Source organism: Plectrocnemia conspersa, unplaced genomic scaffold (assembly GCF_051122295.1).
Source record: "Plectrocnemia conspersa isolate PC_06_02 unplaced genomic scaffold, ASM5112229v1 ptg000002l, whole genome shotgun sequence".
In the NCBI taxonomy this organism is placed as follows: domain Eukaryota; kingdom Metazoa; phylum Arthropoda; class Insecta; order Trichoptera; family Polycentropodidae; genus Plectrocnemia; species Plectrocnemia conspersa.
This window is the reverse complement of record NW_028277166.1, coordinates 30,899,914-30,918,951: the sequence shown is the minus strand read 5'-3', so window position 1 is coordinate 30,918,951 and position 19,038 is coordinate 30,899,914.

Here is a 19,038-nt window from a genome sequence, read left to right as displayed (position 1 = left end):
TGTTTGTTAGCAAAATCCATTTTGTCAATTTTTTGCAAAATGACGACAAGTATTAAAATTCAATCACTTATAACTCAGTAGTGTTGAATTTTGGCAAAAAAGTCTCTATACATGAAATGTTGAGAAGCCTAAAGTTCATCTAAGTAAAATATAAAAAATATATATTTTTGCTTGAAAACAAGCGATGTATCAGTTCGATCGTACCCCCATACTAGCCATTTTGAGACTTGCGGAAGAGTTAACGCTCCTGACTGTTTGGTTTCGAAGATAAAAATTTAAATTTTGAGTATCGCATAGAACTAACGTGCAGCCCCTATACGTTATGTTTAAAAAAAATATATAAAATTTTTTTTCAAAATGGCGGCTAATGTAAAAATTCAAAGTGTCATAACTTTGCTAAATGAAATCCTACTAAAAAATGTTTAATGCAAAAAGTGTTTGTAATTTTAATTTGCATATAAAAGCAATTTTTAATTATTTTTTTTTTAATAAAAACCGAGTCTTACCATATATTGACCGAGACCTCGAACGAGCTTTTATGCGACTCTGCATATAGTTAACGCTCGTATGAGGCTTCTATTCTAGAAATCGACTTGAATTTTTTATACAAAATAGAGCTTTCGACTATACTTACGATACTATAAAAAAAAATTAAAAATTAAAAAATAAAAGTATTTTTTTTTCAAAACACGTTTAGTGTGATGAGTCGATCGACCCACCATACATACGCTCATAAGATTTTCAATACAGTTTAGGTCAGTGTGAGCTTATTTATACATATTTGAATTTCAATTTTTGTGACAGTATAGAATTCTTAAGCATCCTGTGTATGTTTGTTAGCAAAATCCATTTTGTCAATTTTTTGCAAAATGACGACAAGTATTAAAATTCAATCACTTATAACTCAGTAGTGTTGAATTTTGGCAAAAAAGTCTCTATACATGAAATGTTGAGAAGCCTAAAGTTCATCTAAGTAAAATATAAAAAATATATATTTTTGCTTGAAAACAAGCGATGTATCAGTTCGATCGTACCCCCATACTAGCCATTTTGAGACTTTCGGAAGAGTTAACGCTCCTGACTGTTTGGTTTCGAAGATAAAAATTTAAATTTTGAGTATCGCATAGAACTAACGTGCAGCCCCTATACGTTATGTTTAAAAAAAATATATAAAATTTTTTTTCAAAATGGCGGCTAATGTAAAAATTCAAAGTGTCATAACTTTGCTAAATGAAATCCTACTAAAAAATGTTTAATGCAAAAAGTGTTTGGAATTTTAATTTGCATATAAAAGCAATTTTTAATTACTTTTTTTTTAATAAAAACCGAGTCTTACCATATATTGACCGAGACCTCGAACGAGCTTTTATGCGACTCTGCATATAGTTAACGCTCGTATGAGGCTTCTATTCAAGAAATCGACTTGAATTTTTTATACAAAATAGAGCTTTCGACTATACTTACGATACTATAAAAAAAAATTAAAAATTAAAAAATAAAAGTATTTTTTTTTCAAAACACGTTTAGTGTGATGAGTCGATCGACCCACCATACATACGCTCATAAGATTTTCAATATAGTTTAGGTCAGTGTAAGCTTATTTATACATATTTGAATTTTAATTTTTGTGACAGTATAGAATTCATAAGCATCCTGTGTATGTTTGTTAGCAAAATCCATTTTGTCAATTTTTTGCAAAATGACGACAAGTATTAAAATTCAATCACTTATAACTCAGTAGTGTTGAATTTTGGCAAAAAGGTCTCTATACATGAAATGTTGAAAAGCCTAAAGTTCATCTAAGTAAAATATAAAAAATATATATTTTTGCTTGAAAACAAGCGATGTATCAGTTCGATCGTACCCCCATACTAGCCATTTTGAGACTTTCGGAAGAGTTAACGCTCTTAACTGTTTGGTTTCGAAGATAAAAATTTAAATTTTGAGTATCGCATAGAACTAACGTGCAGCCCCTATACGTTATGTTTAAAAAAAATATATAAAATATTTTTTCAAAATGGCGGCTAATGTAAAAATTCAAAGTGTCATAACTTTGCTAAATAAAATCCTACTAAAAAATGTTTAATGCAAAAAGTGTTTGGAATTTTAATTTGCATATAAAAGCAATTTTTAATTATTTTTTTTTCAATAAAAACCGAGTCTTACCATATATTGACCGAGACCTCGAACGAGCTTTTATGCGACTCTGCATATAGTTAACGCTCGTATGAGGCTTCTATTCAAGAAATCGACTTGAATTTTTTATACAAAATAGAGCTTTTGACTATACTTACGATACTATAAAAAAAAATTAAAAATTAAAAAATAAAAGTATTTTTTTTTCAAAACACGTTTAGTGTGATGAGTCGATCGACCCACCATACATACGCTCATAAAATTTTCAATATAGTTTAGGTCAGTGTGAGCTTATTTATACATATTTGAATTTCAATTTTTGTGACAGTATAGAATTCTTAAGCATCCTGTGTATGTTTGTTAGAAAAATCCATTTTGTCAATTTTTTGCAAAATGACGACAAGTATTAAAATTCAATCACTTATAACTCAGTAGTGTTGAATTTTGGCAAAAAGGTCTCTATACATGAAATGTTGTGAAGCCTAAAGTTCATCTAAGTAAAATATAAAAAATATATATTTTTGCTTGAAAACAAGCGATGTATCAGTTCGATCGTACCCCCATACTAGCCATTTTGAGACTTTCGGAAGAGTTAACGCTCTTAACTGTTTGGTTTCGAAGATAAAAATTTATATTTTGAGTATCGCATAGAACTAACGTGCAGCCCCTATACGTTATGTTTAAAAAAAATATATAAATTTTTTTTTCAAAATGGCGGCTAATGTAAAAATTCAAAGTGTCATAACTTTGCTAAATGAAATCCTACTAAAAAATGTTTAATGCAAAAAGTGTTTGGAATTTTAATTTGCATATAAAAGCAATTTTTAATTATTTTTTTTTTAATAAACACCGAGTCTTACCAAATATTGACCGAGACCTCGAACGAGCTTTTATGCGACTCTGCATATAGTTAACGCTCGTATGAGGCTTCTATTCAAGAAATCGACTTGAATTTTTTACACAAAATAGAGCTTTCGACTATACTTACGATACTATAAAAAAAAATTAAAAATTAAAAAATAAAAGTATTTTTTTTTCAAAACACGTTTAGTGTGATGAGTCGATCGACCCACCATACATACGCTCATAAAATTTTCAATATAGTTTAGGTCAGTGTGAGCTTATTTATACATATTTGAATTTTAATTTTTGTGACAGTATAGAATTCTTAAGCATCCTGTGTATGTTTGTTAGCAAAATCCATTTTGTCAATTTTTTGCAAAATGACGACAAGTATTAAAATTCAATCACTTATAACTCAGTAGTGTTGAATTTTGGCAAAAAGGTCTCTATACATGAAATGTTGAGAAGCCTAAAGTTCATCTAAGTAAAATATAAAAAATATATATTTTTGCTTGAAAACAAGCGATGTATCAGTTCGATCGTACCCCCATACTAGCCATTTTGAGACTTTCGGAAGAGTTAACGCTCTTAACTGTTTGGTTTCGAAGATAAAAATTTAAATTTTTAATATCGCATAGAACTAACGTGCAGCCCCTATACGTTATGTTTAAAAAAAATATATAAAATTTTTTTTAAAATGGCGGCTAATGTAAAAATTCAAAGTGTCATAACTTTGCTAAATGAAATCCTACTAAAAAATGTTTAATGCAAAAAGTGTTTGGAATTTTAATTTGCATATAAAAGCAATTTTTAATTATTTTTTTTTTAATAAAAACCGAGTCTTACCATATATTGACCGAGACCTCGAACGAGCTTTTATGCGACTCTGCATATAGTTAACGCTCGTATGAGGCTTCTATTCAAGAAATCGACTTGAATTTTTTATACAAAATAGAGCTTTCGACTATACTTACGATACTATAAAAAAAAATTAAAAATTAAAAAATAAAAGTATTTTTTTTTCAAAACACGTTTAGTGTGATGAGTCGATCGACCCACCATACATACGCTCATAAGATTTTCAATATAGTTTAGGTCAGTGTGAGCTTATTTATACATATTTGAATTTCAATTTTTGTGACAGTATAGAATTCTTAAGCATCCTGTGTATGTTTGTTAGAAAAATCCATTTTGTCAATTTTTTGCAAAATGACGACAAGTATTAAAATTCAATCACTTATAACTCAGTAGTGTTGAATTTTGGCAAAAAGGTCTCTATACATGAAATGTTGAGAAGCCTAAAGTTCATCTAAGTAAAATATAAAAAATATATATTTTTGCTTGAAAACAAGCGATGTATCAGTTCGATCGTACCCCCATACTAGCCATTTTGAGACTTTCGGAAGAGTTAACGCTCTTAACTGTTTGGTTTCGAAGATAAAAATTTAAATTTTGAGTATCGCATAGAACTAACGTGCAGCCCCTATACGTTATGTTTAAAAAAAATATATAAAATTTTTTTTCAAAATGGCGGCTAATGTAAAAATTCAAAGTGTCATAACTTTGCTAAATGAAATCCTACTAAAAAATGTTTAATGCAAAAAGTGTTTGGAATTTTAATTTGCATATAAAAGCAATTTTTAATTATTTTTTTTTTAATAAAAACCGAGTCTTACCATATATTGACCGAGACCTCGAACGAGCTTTTATGCGACTCTGCATATAGTTAACGCTCGTATGAGGCTTCTATTCAAGAAATCGACTTGAATTTTTTATACAAAATAGAGCTTTCGACTATACTTACGATACTATAAAAAAAAATTAAAAATTAAAAAATAAAAGTATTTTTTTTTCAAAACACGTTTAGTGTGATGAGTCGATCGACCCACCATACATACGCTCATAAGATTTTCAATATAGTTTAGGTCAGTGTGAGCTTATTTATACATATTTGAATTTCAATTTTTGTGACAGTATAGAATTCTTAAGCATCCTGTGTATGTTTGTTAGCAAAATCCATTTTGTCAATTTTTTGCAAAATGACGACAAGTATTAAAATTCAATCACTTATAACTCAGTAGTGTTGAATTTTGGCAAAAAGGTCTCTATACATGAAATGTTGAGAAGCCTAAAGTTCATCTAAGTAAAATATAAAAAATATATATTTTTGCTTGAAAACAAGCGATGTATCAGTTCGATCGTACCCCCATACTAGCCATTTTGAGACTTTCGGAAGAGTTAACGCTCTTAACTGTTTGGTTTCGAAGATAAAAATTTAAATTTTGAGTATCGCATAGAACTAACGTGCAGCCCCTATACGTTATGTAAAAAAAAAATATATAAAATTTTTTTTCAAAATGGCGGCTAATGTAAAAATTCAAAGTGTCATAACTTTGCTAAATGAAATCCTACTAAAAAATCTTTAATGCAAAAAGTGTTTGGAATTTTAATTTGCATATAAAAGCAATTTTTAATTATTTTTTTTTTAATAAAAACCGAGTCTTACCATATATTGACCGAGACCTCGAACGAGCTTTTATGCGACTCTGCATATAGTTAACGCTCGTATGAGGCTTCTATTCAAGAAATCGACTTGAATTTTTTATACAAAATAGAGCTTTCGACTATACTTACGATACTATAAAAAAAAATTAAAAATTAAAAAATAAAAGTATTTTTTTTTCAAAACACGTTTAGTGTGATGAGTCGATCGACCCACCATACATACGCTCATAAGATTTTCAATATAGTTTAGGTCAGTGTGAGCTTATTTATACATATTTGAATTTTAATTTTTGTGACAGTATAGAATTCTTAAGCATCCTGTGTATGTTTGTTAGCAAAATCCATTTTGTCAATTTTTTGCAAAATGACGACAAGTATTAAAATTCAATCACTTATAACTCAGTAGTGTTGAATTTTGGCAAAAAGGTCTCTATACATGAAATGTTAAGAAGCCTAAAGTTCATCTAAGTAAAATATAAAAAATATATATTTTTGCTTGAAAACAAGCGATCTATCAGTTCGATCGTACCCCCATACTAGCCATTTTGAGACTTTCGGAAGAGTTAACGCTCTTAACTGTTTGGTTTCGAAGATAAAAATTTAAATTTGGAGTATCGCATAGAACTAACGTGCAGCCCCTATACGTTATGTTTAAAAAAAATATATAAAATTTTTTTTTAAAATGGCGGCTAATGTAAAAATTCAAAGTGTCATAACTTTGCAAAATAAAATCCTACTAAAAAATGTTTAATGCAAAAAGTGTTTGGAATTTTAATTTGCATATAAAAGCAATTTTTAATTATTTTTTTTTTAATAAAAACCGAGTCTTACCATATATTGACCGAGACCTCGAACGAGCTTTTATGCGACTCTGCATATAGTTAACGCTCGTATGAGGCTTCTATTCAAGAAATCGACTTGAATTTTTTATACAAAATAGAGCTTTCGACTATACTTACGATACTATAAAAAAAAATTAAAAATTAAAAAATAAAAGTAATTTTTTTTCAAAACACGTTTAGTGTGATGAGTCGATCGACCCACCATACATACGCTCATAAGATTTTCAATATAGTTTAGGTCAGTGTGAGCTTATTTATACATATTTGAATTTCAATTTTTGTGACAGTATAGAATTCCTAAGCATCCTGTGTATGTTTGTTAGCAAAATCCATTTTGTCAATTTTTTGCAAAATGACGACAAGTATTAAAATTCAATCACTTATAACTCAGTAGTGTTAAATTTTGGCAAAAAGGTCTCTATACATGAAATGTTGAGAAGCCTAAAGTTCATCTAAGTAAAATATAAAAAATATATATTTTTGCTTGAAAACAAGCGATGTATCAGTTCGATCGTACCCCCATACTAGCCATTTTGAGACTTTCGGAAGAGTTAACGCTCTTAACTGTTTGGTTTCGAAGATAAAAATTTATATTTTGAGTATCGCATAGAACTAACGTGCAGCCCCTATACGTTATGTTTAAAAAAAATATATAAAATTTTTTTTCAAAATGGCGGCTAATGTAAAAATTCAAAGTGTCATAACTTTGCTAAATGAAATCCTACTAAAAAATGTTTAATGCAAAAAGTGTTTGGAATTTTAATTTGCATATAAAAGCAATTTTTAATTATTTTTTTTTTAATAAAAACCGAGTCTTACCATATATTGACCGAGACCTCGAACGAGCTTTTATGCGACTCTGCATATAGTTAACGCTCGTATGAGGCTTCTATTCAAGAAATTGACTTGAATTTTTTATACAAAATAGAGCTTTTGACTATACTTACGATACTATAAAAAAAAATTAAAAATTAAAAAATAAAAGTATTTTTTTTTCAAAACACGTTTAGTGTGATGAGTCGATCGACCCACCATACATACGCTCATAAAATTTTCAATATAGTTTAGGTCAGTGTGAGCTTATTTATACATATTTGAATTTCAATTTTTGTGACAGTATAGAATTCTTAAGCATCCTGTGTATGTTTGTTAGAAAAATCCATTTTGTCAATTTTTTGCAAAATGACGACAAGTATTAAAATTCAATCACTTATAACTCAGTAGTGTTGAATTTTGGCAAAAAGGTCTCTATACATGAAATGTTGAGAAGCCTAAAGTTCATCTAAGTAAAATATAAAAAATATATATTTTTGCTTGAAAACAAGCGATGTATCAGTTCGATCGTACCCCCATACTAGCCATTTTGAGACTTTCGGAAGAGTTAACGCTCTTAACTGTTTGGTTTCGAAGATAAAAATTTAAATTTTGAGTATCGCATAGAACTAACGTGCAGCCCCTATACGTTATGTTTAAAAAAAATATATAAAATTTTTTTTCAAAATGGCGGCTAATGTAAAAATTCAAAGTGTCATAACTTTGCTAAATGAAATCCTACTAAAAAATGTTTAATGCAAAAAGTGTTTGGAATTTTAATTTGCATATAAAAGCAATTTTTAATTATTTTTTTTTTAATAAAAACCGAGTCTTACCATATATTGACCGAGACCTCGAACGAGCTTTTATGCGACTCTGCATATAGTTAACGCTCGTATGAGGCTTCTATTCTAGAAATCGACTTGAATTTTTTATACAAAATAGAGCTTTCGACTATACTTACGATACTATAAAAAAAAATTAAAAATTAAAAAATAAAAGTATTTTTTTTTCAAAACACGTTTAGTGTGATGAGTCGATCGACCCACCATACATACGCTCATAAGATTTTCAATATAGTTTAGGTCAGTGTGAGCTTATTTATACATATTTGAATTTCAATTTTTGTGACAGTATAGAATTCTTAAGCATCCTGTGTATGTTTGTTAGCAAAATCCATTTTGTCAATTTTTTGCAAAATGACGACAAGTATTAAAATTCAATCACTTATAACTCAGTAGTGTTGAATTTTGGCAAAAAAGTCTCTATACATGAAATGTTGAGAAGCCTAAAGTTCATCTAAGTAAAATATAAAAAATATATATTTTTGCTTGAAAACAAGCGATGTATCAGTTCGATCGTACCCCCATACTAGCCATTTTGAGACTTGCGGAAGAGTTAACGCTCCTGACTGTTTGGTTTCGAAGATAAAAATTTAAATTTTGAGTATCGCATAGAACTAACGTGCAGCCCCTATACGTTATGTTTAAAAAAAATATATAAAATTTTTTTTCAAAATGGCGGCTAATGTAAAAATTCAAAGTGTCATAACTTTGCTAAATGAAATCCTACTAAAAAATGTTTAATGCAAAAAGTGTTTGGAATTTTAATTTGCATATAAAAGCAATTTTTAATTATTTTTTTTTTAATAAAAACCGAGTCTTACCATATATTGACCGAGACCTCGAACGAGCTTTTATGCGACTCTGCATATAGTTAACGCTCGTATGAGGCTTCTATTCAAGAAATCGACTTGAATTTTTTATACAAAATAGAGCTTTCGACTATACTTACGATACTATAAAAAAAAATTAAAAATTAAAAAATAAAAGTATTTTTTTTTCAAAACACGTTTAGTGTGATGAGTCGATCGACCCACCATACATACGCTCATAAGATTTTCAATATAGTTTAGGTCAGTGTGAGCTTATTTATACATATTTGAATTTCAATTTTTGTGACAGTATAGAATTCTTAAGCATCCTGTGTATGTTTGTTAGCAAAATCCATTTTGTCAATTTTTTGCAAAATGACGACAAGTATTAAAATTCAATCACTTATAACTCAGTAGTGTTGAATTTTGGCAAAAAGGTCTCTATACATGAAATGTTGCGAAGCCTAAAGTTCATCTAAGTAAAATATAAAAAATATATATTTTTGCTTGAAAACAAGCGATGTATCAGTTCGATCGTACCCCCATACTAGCCATTTTGAGACTTTCGGAAGAGTTAACGCTCTTAACTGTTTGGTTTCGAAGATAAAAATTTAAATTTTGAGTATCGCATAGAACTAACGTGCAGCCCCTATACGTTATGTAAAAAAAAAATATATAAAATTTTTTTTCAAAATGGCGGCTAATGTAAAAATTCAAAGTGTCATAACTTTGCTAAATAAAATCCTACTAAAAAATCTTTAATGCAAAAAGTGTTTGGAATTTTAATTTGCATATAAAAGCAATTTTTAATTATTTTTTTTTTAATAAAAACCGAGTCTTACCATATATTGACCGAGACCTCGAACGAGCTTTTATGCGACTCTGCATATAGTTAACGCTCGTATGAGGCTTCTATTCTAGAAATCGACTTGAATTTTTTATACAAAATAGAGCTTTCGACTATACTTACGATACTATAAAAAAAAATTAAAAATTAAAAAATAAAAGTATTTTTTTTTCAAAACACGTTTAGTGTGATGAGTCGATCGACCCACCATACATACGCTCATAAGATTTTCAATATAGTTTAGGTCAGTGTGAGCTTATTTATACATATTTGAATTTCAATTTTTGTGACAGTATAGAATTCTTAAGCATCCTGTGTATGTTTGTTAGCAAAATCCATTTTGTCAATTTTTTGCAAAATGACGACAAGTATTAAAATTCAATCACTTATAACTCAGTAGTGTTGAATTTTGGCAAAAAAGTCTCTATACATGAAATGTTGAGAAGCCTAAAGTTCATCTAAGTAAAATATAAAAAATATATATTTTTGCTTGAAAACAAGCGATGTATCAGTTCGATCGTACCCCCATACTAGCCATTTTGAGACTTTCGGAAGAGTTAACGCTCCTGACTGTTTGGTTTCGAAGATAAAAATTTAAATTTTGAGTATCGCATAGAACTAACGTGCAGCCCCTATACGTTATGTTTAAAAAAAATATATAAAATTTTTTTTCAAAATGGCGGCTAATGTAAAAATTCAAAGTGTCATAACTTTGCTAAATGAAATCCTACTAAAAAATGTTTAATGCAAAAAGTGTTTGGAATTTTAATTTGCATAGAAAAGCAATTTTTAATTACTTTTTTTTTAATAAAAACCGAGTCTTACCATATATTGACCGAGACCTCGAACGAGCTTTTATGCGACTCTGCATATAGTTAACGCTCGTATGAGGCTTCTATTTAAGAAATCGACTTGAATTTTTTATATAAAATAGAGCTTTCGACTATACTTACGATACTATAAAAAAAAATTAAAAATTAAAAAATAAAAGTATTTTTTTTTCAAAACACGTTTAGTGTGATGAGTCGATCGACCCACCATACATACGCTCATAAGATTTTCAATATAGTTTAGGTCAGTGTAAGCTTATTTATACATATTTGAATTTCAATTTTTGTGACAGTATAGAATTCATAAGCATCCTGTGTATGTTTGTTAGCAAAATCCATTTTGTCAATTTTTTGCAAAATGACGACAAGTATTAAAATTCAATCACTTATAACTCAGTAGTGTTGAATTTTGGCAAAAAGGTCTCTATACATGAAATGTTGAGAAGCCTAAAGTTCATCTAAGTAAAATATAAAAAATATATATTTTTGCTTGAAAACAAGCGATGTATCAGTTCGATCGTACCCCCATACTAGCCATTTTGAGACTTTCGGAAGAGTTAACGCTCTTAACTGTTTGGTTTCGAAGATAAAAATTTATATTTTGAGTATCGCATAGAACTAACGTGCAGCCCCTATACGTTATGTTTAAAAAAAATATATAAAATTTTTTTTCAAAATGGCGGCTAATGTAAAAATTCAAAGTGTCATAACTTTGCTAAATGAAATCCTACTAAAAAATGTTTAATGCAAAAAGTGTTTGGAATTTTAATTTGCATATAAAAGCAATTTTTAATTATTTTTTTTTTAATAAAAACCGAGTCTTACCATATATTGACCGAGACCTCGAACGAGCTTTTATGCGACTCTGCATATAGTTAACGCTCGTATGAGGCTTCTATTCAAGAAATCGACTTGAATTTTTTATACAAAATAGAGCTTTCGACTATACTTACGATACTATAAAAAAAAATTAAAAATTAAAAAATAAAAGTATTTTTTTTTCAAAACACGTTTAGTGTGATGAGTCGATCGACCCACCATACATACGCTCATAAGATTTTCAATATAGTTTAGGTCAGTGTGAGCTTATTTATACATATTTGAATTTCAATTTTTGTGACAGTATAGAATTCTTAAGCATCCTGTGTATGTTTGTTAGCAAAATCCATTTTGTCAATTTTTTGCAAAATTACGACAAGTATTAAAATTCAATCACTTATAACTCAGTAGTGTTGAATTTTGGCAAAAAGGTCTCTATACATGAAATGTTGAGAAGCCTAAAGTTCATCTAAGTAAAATATAAAAAATATATATTTTTGCTTGAAAACAAGCGATGTATCAGTTCGATCGTACCCCCATACTAGCCATTTTGAGACTTTCGGAAGAGTTAACGCTCTTAACTGTTTGGTTTCGAAGATAAAAATTTATATTTTGAGTATCGCATAGAACTAACGTGCAGCCCCTATACGTTATGTTTAAAAAAAATATATAAAATTTTTTTTCAAAATGGCGGCTAATGTAAAAATTCAAAGTGTCATAACTTTGCTAAATGAAATCCTACTAAAAAATGTTTAATGCAAAAAGTGTTTGGAATTTTAATTTGCATATAAAAGCAATTTTTAATTATTTTTTTTTGAATAAAAACCGAGTCTTACCATATATTGACCGAGACCTCGAACGAGCTTTTATGCGACTCTGCATATAGTTAACGCTCGTATGAGGCTTCTATTCAAGAAATTGACTTGAATTTTTTATACAAAATAGAGCTTTTGACTATACTTACGATACTATAAAAAAAAATTAAAAATTAAAAAATAAAAGTATTTTTTTTTCAAAACACGTTTAGTGTGATGAGTCGATCGACCCACCATACATACGCTCATAAAATTTTCAATATAGTTTAGGTCAGTGTGAGCTTATTTATACATATTTGAATTTCAATTTTTGTGACAGTATAGAATTCTTAAGCATCCTGTGTATGTTTGTTAGAAAAATCCATTTTGTCAATTTTTTGCAAAATGACGACAAGTATTAAAATTCAATCACTTATAACTCAGTAGTGTTGAATTTTGGCAAAAAGGTCTCTATACATGAAATGTTGAGAAGCCTAAAGTTCATCTAAGTAAAATATAAAAAATATATATTTTTGGTTGAAAACAAGCGATGTATCAGTTCGATCGTACCCCCATACTAGCCATTTTGAGACTTTCGGAAGAGTTAACGCTCTTAACTGTTTGGTTTCGAAGATAAAAATTTAAATTTTGAGTATCGCATAGAACTAACGTGCAGCCCCTATACGTTATGTTTAAAAAAAATATATAAAATTTTTTTTCAAAATGGCGGCTAATGTAAAAATTCAAAGTGTCATAACTTTGCTAAATGAAATCCTACTAAAAAATGTTTAATGCAAAAAGTGTTTGGAATTTTAATTTGCATATAAAAGCAATTTTTAATTATTTTTTTTTTAATAAAAACCGAGTCTTACCATATATTGACCGAGACCTCGAACGAGCTTTTATGCGACTCTGCATATAGTTAACGCTCGTATGAGGCTTCTATTCTAGAAATCGACTTGAATTTTTTATACAAAATAGAGCTTTCGACTATACTTACGATACTATAAAAAAAAATTAAAAATTAAAAAATAAAAGTATTTTTTTTTCAAAACACGTTTAGTGTGATGAGTCGATCGACCCACCATACATACGCTCATAAGATTTTCAATATAGTTTAGGTCAGTGTGAGCTTATTTATACATATTTGAATTTCAATTTTTGTGACAGTATAGAATTCTTAAGCATCCTGTGTATGTTTGTTAGCAAAATCCATTTTGTCAATTTTTTGCAAAATGACGACAAGTATTAAAATTCAATCACTTATAACTCAGTAGTGTTGAATTTTGGCAAAAAGGTCTCTATACATGAAATGTTGAGAAGCCTAAAGTTCATCTAAGTAAAATATAAAAAATATATATTTTTGCTTGAAAACAAGCGATGTATCAGTTCGATCGTACCCCCATACTAGCCATTTTTAAACTTTCGGAAGAGTTAACGCTCTTAACTGTTTGGTTTCGAAGATAAAAATTTAAATTTTGAGTATCGCATAAAACTAACGTGCAGCCCCTATACGTTATGTTTAAAAAAAATATATAAAATTTTTTTTTAAAATGGCGGCTAATGTAAAAATTCAAAGTGTCATAACTTTGCTAAATGAAATCCTACTAAAAAATGTTTAATGCAAAAAGTGTTTGGAATTTTAATTTGCATATAAAAGCAATTTTTAATTATTTTTTTTTTAATAAAAACCGAGTCTTACCATATATTGACCGAGACCTCGAACGAGCTTTTATGCGATTCTGCATATAGTTAACGCTCGAATGAGGCTTCTATTCAAGAAATCGACTTGAATTTTTTATACAAAATAGAGCTTTCGACTATACTTACGATACTATAAAAAAAAATTAAAAATTAAAAAATAAAAGTATTTTTTTTTCAAAACACGTTTAGTGTGATGAGTCGATCGACCCACCATACATACGCTCATAAAAGTTTCAATATAGTTTAGGTCAGTGTGAGCTTATTTATACATATTTGAATTTCAATTTTTGTGACAGTATAGAATTCTTAAGCATCCTGTGTATGTTTGTTAGAAAAATCCATTTTGTCAATTTTTTGCAAAATGACGACAAGTATTAAAATTCAATCACTTATAACTCAGTAGTGTTGAATTTTGGCAAAAAGGTCTCTATACATGAAATGTTGAGAAGCCTAAAGTTCATCTAAGTAAAATATAAAAAATATATATTTTTGCTTGAAAACAAGCGATGTATCAGTTCGATCGTACCCCCATACTAGCCATTTTGAGACTTTCGGAAGAGTTAACGCTCTTAACTGTTTGGTTTCAAAGATAAAAATTTAAATTTTGAGTATCGCATAGAACTAACGTGCAGCCCCTATACGTTATGTTTAAAAAAAATATATAAAATTTTTTTTCAAAATGGCGGCTAATGTAAAAATTCAAAGTGTCATAACTTTGCTAAATGAAATCCTACTAAAAAATGTTTAATGCAAAAAGTGTTTGGAATTTTAATTTGCATATAAAAGCAATTTTTAATTATTTTTTTTTTAATAAAAACCGAGTCTTACCATATATTGACCGAGACCTCGAACGAGCTTTTATGCGATTCTGCATATAGTTAACGCTCGAATGAGGCTTCTATTCAAGAAATCGACTTGAATTTTTTATACAAAATAGAGCTTTCGACTATACTTACGATACTATAAAAAAAAATTAAAAATTAAAAAATAAAAGTATTTTTTTTTCAAAACACGTTTAGTGTGATGAGTCGATCGACCCACCATACATACGCTCATAAAAGTTTCAATATAGTTTAGGTCAGTGTGAGCTTATTTATACATATTTGAATTTCAATTTTTGTGACAGTATAGAATTCTTAAGCATCCTGTGTATGTTTGTTAGAAAAATCCATTTTGTCAATTTTTTGCAAAATGACGACAAGTATTAAAATTCAATCACTTATAACTCAGTAGTGTTGAATTTTGGCAAAAAGGTCTCTATACATGAAATGTTGAGAAGCCTAAAGTTCATCTAAGTAAAATATAAAAAATATATATTTTTGCTTGAAAACAAGCGATGTATCAGTTCGATCGTACCCCCATACTAGCCATTTTGAGACTTTCGGAAGAGTTAACGCTCTTAACTGTTTGGTTTCGAAGATAAAAATTTAAATTTTGAGTATCGCATAGAACTAACGTGCAGCCCCTATACGTTATGTTTAAAAAAAATATATAAAATTTTTTTTCAAAATGGCGGCTAATGTAAAAATTCAAAGTGTCATAACTTTGCTAAATGAAATCCTACTAAAAAATGTTTAATGCAAAAAGTGTTTGGAATTTTAATTTGCATATAAAAGCAATTTTTAATTATTTTTTTTTTAATAAAAACCGAGTCTTACCATATATTGACCGAGACCTCGAACGAGCTTTTATGCGACTCTGCATATAGTTAACGCTCGTATGAGGCTTCTATTCTAGAAATCGACTTGAATTTTTTATACAAAATAGAGCTTTCGACTATACTTACGATACTATAAAAAAAAATTAAAAATTAAAAAATAAAAGTATTTTTTTTTCAAAACACGTTTAGTGTGATGAGTCGATCGACCCACCATACATACGCTCATAAGATTTTCAATATAGTTTAGGTCAGTGTGAGCTTATTTATACATATTTGAATTTCAATTTTTGTGACAGTATAGAATTCTTAAGCATCCTGTGTATGTTTGTTAGCAAAATCCATTTTGTCAATTTTTTGCAAAATGACGACAAGTATTAAAATTCAATCACTTATAACTCAGTAGTGTTGAATTTTGGCAAAAAGGTCTCTATACATGAAATGTTGAGAAGCCTAAAGTTCATCTAAGTAAAATATAAAAAATATATATTTTTGCTTGAAAACAAGCGATGTATCAGTTCGATCGTACCCCCATACTAGCCATTTTGAGACTTTCGGAAGAGTTAACGCTCTTAACTGTTTGGTTTCGAAGATAAAAATTTAAATTTTAAGTATCGCATAAAACTAACGTGCAGCCCCTATACGTTATGTTTAAAAAAAATATATAAAATTTTTTTTTAAAATGGCGGCTAATGTAAAAATTCAAAGTGTCATAACTTTGCTAAATGAAATCCTACTAAAAAATGTTTAATGCAAAAAGTGTTTGGAATTTTAATTTGCATATAAAAGCAATTTTTAATTATTTTTTTTTTAATAAAAACCGAGTCTTACCATATATTGACCGAGACCTCGAACGAGCTTTTATGCGATTCTGCATATAGTTAACGCTCGAATGAGGCTTCTATTCAAGAAATCGACTTGAATTTTTTATACAAAATAGAGCTTTCGACTATACTTACGATACTATAAAAAAAAATTAAAAATTAAAAAATAAAAGTATTTTTTTTTCAAAACACGTTTAGTGTGATGAGTCGATCGACCCACCATACATACGCTCATAAAAGTTTCAATATAGTTTAGGTCAGTGTGAGCTTATTTATACATATTTGAATTTCAATTTTTGTGACAGTATAGAATTCTTAAGCATCCTGTGTATGTTTGTTAGAAAAATCCATTTTGTCAATTTTTTGCAAAATGACGACAAGTATTAAAATTCAATCACTTATAACTCAGTAGTGTTGAATTTTGGCAAAAAGGTCTCTATACATGAAATGTTGAGAAGCCTAAAGTTCATCTAAGTAAAATATAAAAAATATATATTTTTGCTTGAAAACAAGCGATGTATCAGTTCGATCGTACCCCCATACTAGCCATTTTGAGACTTTCGGAAGAGTTAACGCTCTTAACTGTTTGGTTTCGAAGATAAAAATTTAAATTTTGAGTATCGCATAGAACTAACGTGCAGCCCCTATACGTTATGTTTAAAAAAAATATATAAAATTTTTTTTCAAAATGGCGGCTAATGTAAAAATTCAAAGTGTCATAACTTTGCTAAATGAAATCCTACTAAAAAATGTTTAATGCAAAAAGTGTTTGGAATTTTAATTTGCATATAAAAGCAATTTTTAATTATTTTTTTTTTAATAAAAACCGAGTCTTACCATATATTGACCGAGACCTCGAACGAGCTTTTATGCGACTCTGCATATAGTTAACGCTCGTATGAGGCTTCTATTCAAGAAATCGACTTGAATTTTTTATACAAAATAGAGCTTTCGACTATACTTACGATACTATAAAAAAAAATTAAAAATTAAAAAATAAAAGTATTTTTTTTTCAAAACACGTTTAGTGTGATGAGTCGATCGACCCACCATACATACGCTCATAAGATTTTCAATATAGTTTAGGTCAGTGTGAGCTTATTTATACATATTTGAATTTCAATTTTTGTGACAGTATAGAATTCTTAAGCATCCTGTGTATGTTTGTTAGCAAAATCCATTTTGTCAATTTTTTGCAAAATGACGACAAGTATTAAAATTCAATCACTTATAACTCAGTAGTGTTGAATTTTGGCAAAAAGGTCTCTATACATGAAATGTTGAGAAGCCTAAAGTTCATCTAAGTAAAATATAAAAAATATATATTTTTGCTTGAAAACAAGCGATGTATCAGTTCGATCGTACCCCCATACTAGCCATTTTGAGACTTTCGGAAGAGTTAACGCTCTTAACTGTTTGGTTTCAAAGATAAAAATTTAAATTTTGAGTATCGCATAGAACTAACGTGCAGCCCCTATACGTTATGTTTAAAAAAAATATATAAAATTTTTTTTCAAAATGGCGGCTAATGTAAAAATTCAAAGTGTCATAACTTTGCTAAATGAAATCCTACTAAAAAATGTTTAATGCAAAAAGTGTTTGGAATTTTAATTTGCATATAAAAGCAATTTTTAATTATTTTTTTTTTAATAAACACCGAGTCTTACCATATATTGACCGAGACCTCGAACGAGCTTTTATGCGACTCTGCATATAGTTAACGCTCGTATGAGGCTTCTATTCAAGAAATCGACTTGAATTTTTTATACAAAATAGAGCTTTCGACTATACTTACGATACTATATAAAAAAATTAAAAATTAAAAAATAAATGTATTTTTTTTTCAAAACACGTTTAGTGTGATGAGTCGATCGACCCACCATACATACGCTCATAAGATTTTCAATATAGTTTAGGTCAGTGTGAGCTTATTTATACATATTTGAATTTCAATTTTTGTGACAGTATAGAATTCTTAAGCATCCTGTGTATGTTTGTTAGCAAAATCCATTTTGTCAATTTTTTGCAAAATGACGACAAGTATTAAAATTCAATCACTTATAACTCAGTAGTGTTGAACTTTGGCAAAAAGGTCTCTATACATGAAATGTTGAGAAGCCTAAAGTTCATCTAAGTAAAATATAAAAAATATATATTTTTGCTTGAAAACAAGCGATGTATCAGTTCGATCGTACCACCATACTAGCCATTTTGAGACTTTCGGAAGAGTTAACGCTCTTAACTGTTTGGTTTCGAAGATAAAAATTTAAATTTTAAGTATCGCATAGAACTAACGTGCAGCCCCTATACGTTATGTTTAAAAAAAATATATAAAATTTTTTTTCAAAATGGCGGCTAATGTAAAAATTCAAAGTGTCATAACTTTGCTAAATGAAATCCTACTAAAAAATGTTTAATGCAAAAAGTGTTTGGAATTTTAATTTGCATATAAAAGCAATTTTTAATTATTTTTTTTTTAATAAAAACCGAGTCTTACCATATATTGACCGAGACCTCGAACGAGCTTTTATGCGACTCTGCATATAGTTAACGCTCGTATGAGGCTTCTATTCAAGAAATCGACTTGAATTTTTTATTCAAAATAGAGCTTTCGACTATACTTACGATACTATAAAAAAAAATTAAAAATTAAAAAATAAAAGTATTTTTTTTTCAAAAAACGTTTAGTGTGATGAGTCGATCGACCCACCATACATACGCTCATAAGATTTTCAATATAGTTTAGGTCAGTGTGAGCTTATTTATACAT